The sequence below is a fragment of the Schistocerca americana genome, chromosome 7, assembly GCF_021461395.2.
Source record: "Schistocerca americana isolate TAMUIC-IGC-003095 chromosome 7, iqSchAmer2.1, whole genome shotgun sequence".
In the NCBI taxonomy this organism is placed as follows: domain Eukaryota; kingdom Metazoa; phylum Arthropoda; class Insecta; order Orthoptera; family Acrididae; genus Schistocerca; species Schistocerca americana.
Genome location: NC_060125.1, coordinates 290,616,207 through 290,629,868, shown reverse-complemented (window position 1 = coordinate 290,629,868; position 13,662 = coordinate 290,616,207). Strand labels below are relative to the sequence as shown.

General features: G+C 40.7%; 1 non-coding gene across 1 annotated transcript; it reads left to right on the top strand.

Annotated features, from left to right (window-relative positions):
* The first annotated feature begins 10,022 nt into the window (after positions 1 to 10,022).
* On the top strand, positions 10,023 to 10,212 carry LOC124623474. The gene has a single exon (XR_006980688.1). It is a non-coding gene; the product is annotated as a U2 spliceosomal RNA (small nuclear RNA).
* Positions 10,213 to 13,662: the final 3,450 nt, after the last annotated feature.

Genomic DNA, 13,662 nt, shown 5'->3' with positions numbered 1-13,662 from the left:
CAACGGTCGGGGAGACCATCCACGGTTGTCACTACCGACATGTTGCAGCGGGCTGAAGTTGTCATTCGCGAGAACAGACGCGTTACGACTCTCGGCAATTGGAAGACATCTGAGGACAATGAGGAGGTGGTTCACTCAGCGAAGAACTGGCTCCACCAGCAGGTCAAGGATTGGTACCGACAGGGCATACACACCTTTGTTTCACGTTGGAGGAAGGCCATAGAATGGGATGGAGATTACGTGGAAAAATAGGGTGTGTAGGCAAAATACCATTCTTTCATGTGTCTAATTCTCACTGTGTTCAATAGAGAATTGGTGAAGGAAAAAAATGCGGTGCATTACATTCTGAGCAACCCTCGTACTTGTGTATTGATCTAACCTACCACTAACAAATCTAGAAGTGCGTCTCTAATTTGATTCGATGTCTTCCTTCAATCCGACCTGAAGAGAATCCCAGACACTCGAGCAGTACTCAAGAATGGGTCCCACTAGTGTCACATAGGCGATCTTCTTTACAGATGAGCTACACATCCCTGAAATTTTCCCACTAAACCTAAGTCGACCATTCGCCTTCGCTAGCTACCCTTTACTACCCCTTACGTGCTCATTCCATTCCATTTCATTTCGCTTTGTAATGTTTTGCCTTGATATTGTATCAATGTGACTATGCCAAGAAGTACACTACTAAGCTGTATTCGAACATTATGGAATTAGTTTTCCTACTCATCTGCATTAACTTACATTTTCATACATTTAGAGCAGGCTGCCACTCACCTCACCTATTAGAAATTTCTCTAAGTCACCTTGTATGCTGTCAGAGTTACTCAAGGGCCACGCCTTCCCCTACACCAGAGAGCCATCGCCAAACAACCTAAGAATGCTGCTCACCCTGCCTGTCAGATAATTTACGCACATAGGGAATACGAATGGTACTCTACACTTCTCTGTAGCAATCATGACGATATACTGGTCTGCGATGTGGTCTTGTCATCGAGGACAACGGGTTGGGGTGTATTATTTAAGAAGTCTTCGAGCCACTCACATATCTGGGAACCTATTCCGTGTGCTCGTACCTTCGTTAATAATGTGCAGTGGTGCACCGTATCAAAAGCTTTCCGAAAATCTAGAAATATGGAATCTGTCTGCTACCTTTGATCCAAAGTTCATAAGGTATACTGCGAGAAGAGGGCCCAGTGAGATGTCCGTGCTGATTTATGTGCTGCAGCTTTCCCATCTCAAAGAAATTTATTGTATTCGAACTGTGAAATCGTTCAGGAACTCTGCAACAAGCCGATATTAAGGATATTGGTCTGTAATTATGCGGGTCCGTTCTTTTGCCCTTTTTATATGCTGGAGTTACCTGCCCTTTTTTCTAGTCGCTTGAGGCTATGTAGTGGGCGAGAAATTTGCGACAATGTGAAGCTAATTAAGGACCAAAGCACACCCTCTATACAGCCGAACAGGGATTCCGTCTGAACGTGGCGGCTTATTTGTTTCCAGCTATTTCAGTAGTTTCTATGCGCCAGAAAGGGCCGTTTTGGAGTCTGTACGAAAGCCAGACGCCGGCATGTTTGGGCGATCCTCCTGTATGAATGATTTCTGAAACGCGAAATTATTGCCACACCAGACTTGTTGAAAAGTGACTGGATAGCAGCCTTCGACTCGCTTAGCGATTTTATGTAGAACCAGAGTTTTCTCTGATTCACGGCTAGATTTTTTGTTAAGATATGACGGTGGTAGTTGTGTGCTTCTCACACTGGTCTTTTTACAGTCGCGCGAATTTCAGCTACCTCCTGCCTATCGTCATTTGCGCGTTCTTGCTTGAACCGAGAGTGCAAGAGTCTCTGCTACTTCTGCAGTCTCTTCTTTCCTCACTTCAGGACGTCAAACGTGTATCTGTGTTATGTGCATTGAAGCTTCCTCTTTTTAGTGTTGTACGTAATTAGCGTAATTAAATAAATGAAAATGGTGAAGTCTTATGCCGCCACACAGACTGTCCTTCTGGAACAGGAAGAACATGAATGTATGGTTCAGTGATACACTGCAGTAAAGTTTGTAATTTAATCTAGGATGTGACATCAGCTATGGATGTTATAAAACAAACGCCTCGTTTTCGCGTAGTAAGCAAGCAATGATGATGAAAATTTCTTCCAGCACCAGGATTTGGGTACTAGCGCAAAAACATGTAGTTAGCGATCTCAGTTGTAATGGCAGTGATGGATTCTTTGTTGCATTATTTATACGCAGTGTCTATATTTACCGTACACGTGTGGCAACACATGACAGTTGGTCTTCGTTCAAGATAAGAAGTTTCGTATTTGTTTTGTATCGGTGTTACTTTCTCGCGCATTAGTGTTTAAGACATCATACGCTGTATCGAAGTTTCATTCTTCTATCGCTAACAGCATAATGTGAATAATGTCTTGTCTCTATAATTCGTAGAAGGATTCTGTAACTGTGAAATGCACCGTGTCCACTAGACTAACATGTTTCATCTCTTTGTTTGTCTGTGCTTTGTTTCCACTTGAATACATCTGCATTCAACCGAGAATCGACGCGGAAACTAGACCACCAGTTACAATAATGTAAGCCGTGGCTCTGGCGCTCGTAAAGGCAAAGATCAGCGAAGAAGCCTCCCTTCTGCAGAGGTCCAAGATGAGGAGTGAAGAAATCGACTCCTGCACGGTGTTTACGACGAAGGAAGTTCCTTATCGCTTATTTTTGCAGAGTCGTCGCGTAAGCCCCTGCCATTGTAGCAACGGCAATTTTTGTAGCAAGCCCTGAACCCGCATTTAAATAATGTGGTCATAACCTGGGTAAGATACGACACAGTTGATCTGAGGTTACTGATGTGGGTATTATACATAGTGCAACGGATTTTGAATTTATTCGAGATTAAGGCAAGCGTCAGTTTCGGGAACTTGTCACACGCGAGTAACCCATTGGCGTTTAAAGACACGATCAAAAAATTGAAACGAAAATATTATGGGAAAAAAATGAAACTTTATTCACCCTATGATTCAAATTGCGATACAATCGACTCGAGTCATAATTGTTATCTTTACACGCAAAAAATAAAGGGAAATTTTGTAAAAATACAAAAAAAAATTAGTTTTAAAATTTAATTGTGAATCCAGGTAAACATATGATCGGTTAGGAAAACTGGCAAAGGAAAGATGCTAATGCCAAACGAACAAAGGGCAAACCTAATTAATATCGAACTAAAAACACAGAAATAAGAAAAGATAAAATAGAAATGTATATCAAAGGGTAGGAATATATGGCACCGTGGTATGAAGAACGATCAACGTGAAAAGGGAAATCATCCGCAGTTGTGGTCACAGTCCTGACCGGAACAGAAGTAACGAAGTACCATCAGAATCACAAACTAGAATGATCGTGTTTGATATAGGTAGTAACTAATACGGCTGCCAGCATTTGTAGAATAAGACACGTCACGTAGGATTTCCGTAGTAGCATACTTACTGCACTGACTAAAACTATTTAGGGCACCCCATTACGAATGGCCAGTATTCAGGGATATGACAGGAATGATCATTCGAAACAAAACAGGGCTGTAAAATGAATACCTTAAGATCACCTGTTCATCTTCGATACTGTGAACCGCATCTCTTCTACTGAATAAGGGCTCATAGCTCGTAAGCCGGCCCGGGGGGGCCGAGCGGTTCTAGGCGCTACAGTCTGGAACCGCGCGGCCGCTACGGTCGCAGGTTCGAATCCTGCCTCGGGCATGGATGTGTGTGATGTCCTTAGGTTAGTTAGGTTTAAGTAGTTCTAAGTTCTAGGGGACTGATGACCTTAGAAGTTAAGTCCCATAGTGCTCAGAGCCATTTTTTTTTTCAGAGCTCGTAAGGTTTGCATTAGATAGCATTTAATAACTGCCCCACTCCAAATATGGAAACCAAAGAGCTTAAAGTAGATGCGAGTTTTTTCATGTTATTGAAGATGATGAAGTGTTCACAGCTCTTAAGATATGGATTTTAGAACTCATGTTTACTGGACTCTTTTACCTTGAATGAGCTTTCCTGTTACATTCCTGTATACTGAACATTCCTCCTGGGACACCCTTCATTTGTAACAACTGTTGGAAGCTGGCGTGAGAAATCATTTCCCTAAACAACAGAGACTAGCAATACGTTGAAGAGTAAAAAAAAGATGACTGTTTACGGAAAATCATTTCGGCATCGTAACAACCTAAAAAAGTGAAAAGCTGTTCTGACTCTCTGCTTCGTGGTGATATGGAAATTTATAAAGCTCACAACATAGAGGAGGAATTCGGCGGTGTAATATGGAATAGAAGTACCGGAAACGTAAATGAATAATGATGATGTGCCGAGAGAAAGAGTAACTTAAGTTATGTAAAAAAATAAAAAAATATAACAATATAAAAATAATAACAATGGAATCACGTTAAGATCATCAGTATAAGGCAGTAGTGTATGAAGGTCTATTGTCTTCTAACTTTTGTTTCAGTGGAGCTGTCAGAAGAAGTATAAATATTTGCTGCAATATTGCTGTTTATTGCCGAATCTCACATAGTACTTCTTTGTAGAATTCACGATATTTTAGAAGATAATTTAATTGAAGCCGTCGGCAGTTTTGTAAGTAGCTCAAATCGAGAGAACATCAACGAATAACGAATATAATGACGGAAAAAAACCGGAACACCAAGAAGGAGATGTACAACCTAAACGAAAGTTGGTATGCATGTTTCTGCATCTGAAACATGACGTAAGTCAAATTTCGCGCAAGTCGCATTAGAGGGCAAATCAGGTTTCCTATAAATACACGCTGTAACGGTCGTGAGCGTCAGTTACTTATGAGATTGGACGTGGTGAGTTGATGTTAGTCTAGAAAACTATTAAGAGAATAAATATGCCATGATCAACGCCTCACTGTGTTTGAACGAGGTCGTGTAAAAGGGCTACGAGAAGCTGAATGTTCCATCTGTGATACTGCAGAAGGACTTCGCAGAAATGGAGCCACTGTACACGACTGCTGGCCGCGGTGGTCACGGGAATGTACGGTCGGAAGATGACCGGTCTGCGGACGGCCACGTGGACTGCCGAGAGGGAAGACCGTAGTGTTCGGAGTGTGGCTCTGGAACATCGCACGGCATATGTAGCAGCAATTTGAGCAGCAGTTGGCACTACTGTGACACACCGGATTGTTCAAAATCGATTACTTCAACGACAGCTCCGAGCTAGACGCCCTATAGCGTGCATTCCACTGACCCTAAACAGCCGCCATTTGTGACGTTAGTGGTGTCAAGTGAGTGCAGGGTGAAGTACTTTTGTGTTTTCTGATGATAGATGGTTCTGCTTAGGTGCCGGTGATGGCCGTACGTTAGTTATGAGAATGCCAGTTGAGGGCCAGCAACGAACCTGTCTGCTTGCTAGACTCACCCGATCTGCACCTGCGGTTATGGCCCGGGGAGCGATCTCGTATGACAGCAGGAGTACTCTTGTGGCTATCCCAAGCACCCTGACTGTAAATTTGAACTTAAATCTGGCGATTCGAACAGTTGTGCTGCGATTCACGAACAGCATTCCAGGGATTGTTTTCCAACAGGATAACGCTCGCCCACATATCGCTGTCGTAACCAAACATGCTCTACGGGGTGTCGACATGTTGCCTTGGAGTGCCCGTCACCAGATCGGTCCACATCATCGGACGACAACGCCAGCGTCATCCACAAACGTCATTAACCGTCCCTGTACTGAGCGACCAAGTGCAACAGCCTTGGAAATCCACCCCACAAACTGACATCCACACAATGGATGCACGTCGGCATGCTTTCATTCTACATTCTGGTGGCTACAGCGGTTTCAGTGCACCATCATTTCACATTTCCAATGACTTCTCTCATGCTCACTTCAGTTTCTGACCTTCCAATGTTAATCACTTAAACATGTTACAAAGAGAAATATATTCCCAGATTTCATTACTCCACATTAATTGTTTTTTGGTGTTGCTGGTTTTTTCCGTCTGTGAACATACACTATGTGATCAAAAGTATCCGGAACCCCCAAAAATATACGTTCCTCATATTAGGTGTATTGTGCTGACACCTACTGCCAGGCACTGCATGTAAGCGACCTCAGTAGACATTGGACGTTGTGAGAGAGCAGAATGGGACGCTCCGCGGAACTCACGGACTTCGAACGTGGTCAGATGACTGGCTGTCACTTGCGTCATAGGTCTCTACGCGAGATGTCTACACTCCTAAACATCCCTAGTTACATTGTTTCCAAAGTGACAGTGTAGTACAAAGGACAAGGGACACGTGCAGCGCAAAATCGTACAGGCCGACCTCGTCTGTTGACTAACACAGACCACCGGCAGTTGAAGAGGTTCGTAATGTGTAATAGGCAGACATCTATCCAGGCCATCACACAGGAATTCCAAACTGCGTCAGGATCCACTGCAAGCACTATGACAGGTAGGCGGGAGGTGAGAAAACTAGGATTTCAAGGTCGAGCGGCTGCTCCTGAGCCACACATCACGCCGGTAAATGCCAAACGACGACTAGCGTGGTGTGAGAAGCGTAAATATTGGACGATTGAACAGTGGTAAAACATTGTGTGCAGTGACGAATTACGGTAAACAATGTGGCGATTCGATAGCAGGGTGTGGGTAGGGCGAATGTCCGGTGAACGTCACCTGTCAGCGTGTGTAGTGCCAACAGGAAAATCCGGAGGCGGTGGTATTACGGTGTGGTCGTCTTTTTTCATGGAGGAGGCTTGCACCCCTTGTTGTTTAGGTGGCATTATCACAGCACAGGCCTACATTGATGTTTTCAGCACCTTCTTGTTTTCCGCTGTTGAAGAGCAATTCGGTGATGGCGACTGCATCTTTAACACGATCGAGCACCTGTTCGTAATGCACGGCCTGTGGCATAGTGGTTACACCACAGTAACATCCCTGTAATGGACAGTCCTGACCTGAATGCTATAGAACACCTTTGGGATGTTTTGGAGCGCCGACTTCGTGCCAGGCCTCACCGACCGACACCGATACCTCTCCTCAGTGCAGCACTCCGTGAAGCATGGGGCTGCTATTCCCCAAGAAACCTTCCAGCACCTGATTGAACGTGTATGCTTGCGAGAGTGGAAGATGTGATCAATGCTAAAGGTGGGCATACTGAATTCCAGCATTACCGATGAATGGCGCCAAGACCTTGTAAGTCATTTTCAGCCAGTTGTGCGGATACTTTTGATCACATAGTGCACATGTGTGCTTGAGAGTGTATCACCACGTGTTTCGGAGATTTACATCCATCTTGAAGACTTTAGTTTACTTACATTATTTCTTAGTTCAAACAAACTGCCATGAAATGTTCCAAGGTAACAGAACTTACAATTAAAAACATAAATGGACATTGAATTTTTAACAGAAGTAGACTTATTTGAAGAGCTGCAGCATAAAGACGTGATATTCATTGAGGACATGCCAGCACTGGTCTTAATACAACAATTCAGAATTAACAACTCACCTCTGCAATACTGGCCATATAACTGAAATCACTTTGCGGCACACCTGCCCTACTGCTTATTCTACATGAAAGCCTCAAATCAATTGTTTAGGAAGCGTCTGATCTCTTTCAGCATCACAAGATAAAGCCTGAGTATATTCGTGCCTTTTTCCTAAAACTCTCATACACAAACAAATAGAACTGTGAGAAAAGCTGCATGATGCACCTCATATTCTTGTGAGACGGTACGTATTAAAAAATGGACAAAAGATTATTACAGTTAGTCAGACTGTTTCTTAGTTACCGACTCATCTTCCACGGCAAGGCATTCTTTCAATCATTTGGTTGAAACAATGTATTCTTCCTCAGCTGTTATAACGCCATTGAATCATCGAAGTATAAAGATAGCGCAAGATCTATTGTCACGTCATTGTCCTGTATAGATGTTAGCCTTAGAAGATAAAAGTTGCACGAAAGAGTTTTTGGCACTGATCGCTGTATGTTGACAATACTGCAGCACTCCCAGATATAGCATAAAGCACAAATCTGACAAAACTACAGGTATTTCAGCAGTAGTTGAGAATAAGCGTATGCTATCATGGTTTTAACGTCAACGAAACTGAATCTAATGGCTTTGTGTACGTAGGGTTAATGATGAAGACATTTAGTCGAAGATTGTCTCCTGAATTTGGAGTTAAGCGAAAGTTAGCAGAAAAAGTACCTATATGGTGATTTAAACGTAGTAGTTACAATACAGTATTCAACCGGACGAATTGGTGAAAGTCGAAAACTTTTTGTTGGTAGATTTCTCGCGATTACAAATGATCTGGGTAACAACAATCTAATGGAAGACTTTTATCAGTTGCACACTTTTTCCCACAGCTTTTAGTGCAATTGATGTTCTGGACTACTGTGAATATAGTTTGACATGCTTAACACGGATATTTACGGGAAAGACTTCATTTCAGGAGGGAATTCCGAACAGTTGAAACTACAGTGGTTGTACTGATATGTAAACGCTTTTATCTGAATTTTTTCCACAGTACTTTTTCTGATAGCGGTAATGATTTCTGCAACGAGGCTTTTATAACGAGATAATCAACTTGTTCAACTGAGTACTTTAATGATTTCAGTACGCCTGCGGGTTAAAGACAGTTTCATAAATGATACTTAACTGAAGGGTATGTTCTTCTTATTATCTTATCAGTGATCACCGTTAAAATTACGCCAACAATCCAAAACAGGTTTATCTGCATATCGTGCTGGGTCTGTGATAGCGGAGCGATACAACGACGTAAATCAACTCTCCATGTTATCATGTACACTCGAGAGATTCTGTTTCTTATGTACGTGGTAGAATTTATCTCAAAATTCTAACTGCATTTAATACGACTTGGCTTTGTTAACTCCTTTGGAATCTAGCACTGTGTCTTTGGACCCTTTAGTTCTTTGGAATTTAGTTTATATCTAACTCAAATTCATTCGGAATGTTGATTGCATTCACAACTGATAGTGTCACAAAGCTCATGATAATTTGTGAATTAGTCCAGAAAAATGTTTTGAGATCAGTTGGCATGGCATCTGGAAATATTATTGGGTTAAAGTTAAATGAACCCTGAACTTTTCAGTGCGGGAGCACAATTTGTATCGGATGCCTGCCAGTCAATTGTGACAATAGATAATAGCAATATTGCGTCAACGCTACTTTTTTCTGTTGCTGGTAAGGTACCATGATCACTCCTTCAACATTTTCTGCTTAGTAACAACAATTCACCATATTTATATGCTGTTCAACGATTTCGTACGGTATATAAACGTAATACTGCCAATCAGAAGGCGTAGTGAAGTTGGTCCATGCCAATCGGTCTGTAATTTTAAACACATATACGTAATATGCTGTTTAGAATGTCCTGTGTAATCCGAAAAAAACCTTCAGAATCTTGGACTGTTGAATGAAGATGGCGTTTTCAGACACTGAAGGCGTACCCCACTGTTGGCTGTTAACGAAGGTACGAGGATACACAATATGTTCGAACATATGTGAGTGTCCCGAAGACTTAAACAATACAACCTGGTATGTTGTCCTCTACGGCGAGTGTTTCAGAGACCAGGATATCGTCAGGAGTGACCCAGGGGACTTTGATGATGCTGTGGTGTACGTGAAGGTGGGAACTGGAGTAGGTTACAAGATGATTGATAAATGGCGCCTTGCTCTAAATGCAAAAAAATGTAAGATGTGATAGGAAATACAATCTCGTAATGTTCGAACGCACCATTAGCAGTGTGTTGCCTGTACAGTCACATCAATTGAAAGAAGAGCGATATGAATTGGGACGAACACGTAAGGACGGTAGCGGTGAAGGCGAAACATTGACATCGGTTTATTGTACGAATTTTAGGAAAGTGTGGTTCATATGTAGAGTACTGGTAGTAGTACAGGTACCCTCCCCCACACACCGTACGATGACTTGAGAAGTATGCATACAGCTGTAGATGTAATTTTAGTCTACCTCTAAGATGTCAGTCCATCCATTTGTATGGACCCTTTCGGCTAAGATCAAAGTGTAGTATCCGCTCCTATCAACTTAAAAAGGGATACGTGCTGCACTGCAGGACTACAGTATTTAACTTATTTTTGACTCACGATTGTTCAGGGCTTAAAAACTCACGAAAGACTGTTTTCTCTTATTTATCGAGAAAACAAAAGACAAAACTTCTGCTGTTGATTGTACCCCGAATTTTCTTATTGCAGTCACTTCGTGAGACATATGTGAGAGATTGTAGTATGTTTGTCCACTTCATTAAATAATGTCCAAAACCATTAAGTTTCAACTTCAAGAATACTCTCCAAAGTACAATGTTGCTGCATGTATTAAGAACAGTGGAATTGCTGTGAAAAAAGTGAGCAACGTGAGCGCTGGTGAATTAGGTTTTCCCATAAGGATAACTGTTTAATAACACTGTAATTGTGAAAATTCCAAGCTTATTTAATCCGAGCTTCTTGATACACTCATTATCAGCAAACCAGCATTAATTACAAGTCATGATATTTATTCAGAGGGTTCTGTGAATGATAATGTGCGCAAACACTGGCCTTATTACGAAAAATGTTGAACGTTCAAATGCCTTGCAGAAAATGACATAGTGTCTCTGCTTTTTTGGACTTACTTATTTGATCACGGATTTCATTTTTAAAATTACTAGGCTCAGGTCTGATTGTATCGATGCTTCAGGATAATTATCCTATGATGTAGCGTATAAACTTCAGTTATAAATCGGAGAGGTTACTCATATGATGAGCAAATTCAGCTCTTAAGGTGTTTCGTACGGAAATGAAACCAGTCATTTTAAAAATGAAGTTAATCTGTTATATTTCAAAGGCCTTCATTTTAAATGTTGCGAAGGTCGTTTGTTACACTGATTTAAAATAATTTAAAAAATTGTGCAACACACAGAAAATGTTTCTGGATTAGTTTCGTGTCGTAACGAGTGGACTAAAGTTTATATTGGTGCAGTTTTGCAATACTGAAAATTTTTTACAAAGGTGAAGGTTCCCTCTCCCCCTCCAAGGTCAAGGTTATGTCACACAAGATGGCAGATACAAGACATCGTGCTGTACTGTCACAAGATGGCACCCAATATGACATTCTATGACAACACAGAATGCTGTCAGAAAAAATGACATGCAATGGCACACTAGTGCCACAGTGATAGCAGATAGCAGACTAATGGCCGACTGATGGCTGACTATGACAGGTTATGAAATAACAAGATGGCTGCCAAGATGGAAGGCTATGATGTCAGATAGTTGGTAATGCTGCAGGAACTCACTAACTGAGTCACTTGCGTTCTGTTCACTGCAGTGGAAAGAGCGTGAAGTGTCTGCAGAGATCAGCCAGACAAGATAAGAGGAAGAACCTGTCATATTTAAGTGTAGGTATTTTATTATTATTATCATTAACCGTTTTCTCCCACTGTTTTTTGTGTATAAGTACTTACAGTTTTTTCCTTATTTGCTGCTGCGCAGAAGCAGCCTCCTGATTCAGCACTAGCTGCCTTGTTGGAGCAGGACACATATCTGTTCAAGCATCTACTCAACAATCCACACATAGGTGTGCTACACATATATGGGCTACCAGATACGTTTCATCTGGACACACAACGATTCATTGAGCTGTAGTCAAGTGGTTGACTACCTGCAGATCACAGCACATGAATATAGGCATAAAAGCAGATAGTGAATACAAAGCTTGAAATCGAGAATGCCAAACATGGTGTTCAAGTCCAGTTTAGTCAGATTGGAATGAGCAGCCACTGCTTTGGTTTGGGGATCCCTGTCATAGAGACATATGGGGATGTTTGAGTTCATGCATATGTATAGTAGTGAAGTCAGATACTATTAGCCATAAATGTATTAACTTCATAGATGCTGAATTTACAGATGGAATACCAAAGATTTTTCTTGCTCCTATAAGTGTCAATGTCATACAGGATAAATTTATGGGGTATAAGAAACAATTATTTGGAAAATACTGTACAGCTGTTGATGAAGTAAAAAAAGAATCAGTGAAAGATGATCTATTGTGCCCAACGGATGATTATTAATCTGTACTGAAATATTATTTCACCACAAAAACATTTTTATCCCTCATTCAAATGTGTCTTTTAAAGTCTATAAAGATGTGCAGCGACTGTAGCTTAACCAGTTTGGTAGTGAGTCTATTTCTTTTGTTACCTTACTCACAGTGCTAGAGTATTATGTGTTTCAATTTCTCACCTCAGAAGCATATACAAAGGTGCCACAACTGCTACACAAGGCATGTATTGTTGTAAGAGACAATGGAAAGGACGTATATTATAGATACAGTGGGAAATATTGCTTTATGTTTCATATATTGCAATGAAATGAAATATATATAATAAAATGTGGTACAATCAATGTTATTAATTTGAAATTCATTTTCCATTTCTAAATTCCTGTTGTAACGGTACCTGTGAACACATTCACAATAACTAGAAAGTTACTTTTTCCAATAGCTTTTTTTAAAAATTGTCCAACACCTTTTTTTTTAATTGTCGAAAACCAACAATACATTATGTTAGCTGGGGTGATTGCAACATCAAAATTATCTGTATACAATAAGCAGTTGTAGTACTCTTGTGTGTGAGCCATCAACAAGTGTTCCACTATGATGGCTATTGTAATATTATTCATGTGGAAATTTGGGACAGTACAACCAGTATATTGGTGATATTTATTTTCAAAACTATGACCACTGAAGTCAACACATTACACAACAGAAGTTATTTTGTCAGTTGTGACTGCTGCACTAATGTTAGGCATTTAGATTTTTAACTCCATTGCTGCTTTCATTGAAATAAAGTGATTTGATCAGTTCTTGTGGAAATGTAGATTTCTTTTCCCACTGCCCAGTAAAAAAGGGCAGCTCCTTGAACCTGATTGCATGTCAGTGTACTTTCATACACATCCACACCTTAACTGCAAAGCTGCCCATAGATTTCGTTGTCTACGAAACGTTTTTGAGAGCCTTCAAGCCTTCTCAGTGCATAGAAGGTAATTATCGCAAATTCTTCAGTATGTACTATCACAAATACTTCAGTATGTTGTTTTACATGTGATCAGTAACTAAATGTTGTCTACACAATGATCAATTTATTAATTGAATGTACCTCATTGGAATAAATTAGCCCACATACTAATAATAACAATAGTAATATAATAATAATAATAATAGACATTGGACAGCTAACACAATTTATAAGAAATGTAAGATCAGACAAAAAACGAAAAGGTTAGGTAAAATCTCAGAACAAGGAGTGATAGAGCAATTACATGAAAAGAAGCAGAAATTACAAGCATTGGCCAAACGACTTAGAAGATACAAAAAAAGTGAAAATATAAGGAAACAAAACCAAACTTTCAACACAAACCAGAAGAAATTTTATCAGACAATAGATAACACACACATTAAAATAGACAACCCACCAAACATAACAGACATGGAACACTTCTGGAGCAACAGTCAAACCTGGTACAACATAACAGGCATGCACGGTGGATACAAGCAGAAACAGACACATACAAGATGATACCACAAATGCCTGAAGTCACCCGAGCAATTAATTCTACGCACAATTGGAAAGCC